Source organism: Centruroides sculpturatus, unplaced genomic scaffold (assembly GCF_000671375.1).
Source record: "Centruroides sculpturatus isolate CEXI.00-Female unplaced genomic scaffold, Cexi_2.0 scaffold8237, whole genome shotgun sequence".
NCBI classification, from domain to species: domain Eukaryota; kingdom Metazoa; phylum Arthropoda; class Arachnida; order Scorpiones; family Buthidae; genus Centruroides; species Centruroides sculpturatus.
The window spans coordinates 1-1,009 of NW_019392333.1; the positions used below are offsets into that span (position 1 = coordinate 1).

Sequence of the window (1,009 nt, forward strand, 5' to 3'; positions counted from 1 at the left end):
TTATAATAATTAGTAAATTCAAAATATATAATTTAGAAAAGCTAAGTATTTAAATGTATCTTCTACAGGTGAAGTGAAGACACTAATGGTACAATTATTAAGGGCAGTTGCACATCTTCATGACAATTGGATACTTCATAGAGATTTAAAAACATCCAATCTACTTCTTAGTCATAAAGGGATTTTAAAAGTAAGCTTAGTTACATGAATTTAAAAAGAAATACATTTTATTTATTTATGTAAACCTTATTTTAGGTTGGTGATTTTGGATTAGCTCGAGAATATGGTTCACCATTGAAACCTTATACTCCTGTTGTTGTGACGTTATGGTACAGAGCACCAGAGTTATTGTTAGGTGCAAAAGTAAGTTTTGTTTTATTCAAATGACTAAAAATATATTATTGGGTGAATTTATTCAGTTTAAGTAGTAATTGTATTATTTAAACTGAAGAATGTACTGTTTAATATTGAAAGCTGTTATAATAAAAATCCAACAATGAGTTGTGTAACTTTCCCAACAAAAACATTAAAATTTTTTATTTTTACTTTATCTTAGTTATTTATTTTATTTTTTACCTTATTCCATGTGTTTTATCTTGTGCAATGCTATATTTCATCCTGGTGGAAAATTATAGGACTAAAATTTTTCTTTCCATTCTTTGAATAGTACATGTACGAATATTACTGCCATTCTTCTTATTAGTTAAAGCTACAGAGAACTCTGAATAGAGAAACTTTAATTATAACCATCCTGTTCATTCAAAATTAGGTTTTAAAGTATTAACATTCACATATTTTTATAAGAGAATTAGTTTGTTAAAATACTGTATAATTAAGGGATAAAATATCTATCGCAGATGCACCTTGCTCCTCAAAATAATGCAGGGTTCCCTCAACAGCCTTCAGTCCTTCACTGTGAGTCATCTACTTCCTCATCTTTTGATTATTCATCTTTTACTTGATATTCACATTTTGAACTTTCTAAAAGCATATATTTATATAAAGTATC

The 1,009-nt window shown here is 27.3% G+C and overlaps 1 long non-coding RNA gene across 1 annotated transcript; it reads left to right on the top strand.

Moving 5' to 3' along the window:
• The first annotated feature begins 48 nt into the window (after window positions 1–48).
• On the top strand, window positions 49–364 carry LOC111617609. Its single transcript, XR_002755448.1, has 2 exons — window positions 49–190; window positions 256–364. It is a non-coding gene; the product is annotated as an uncharacterized LOC111617609 (long non-coding RNA).
• Window positions 365–1,009: the final 645 nt, after the last annotated feature.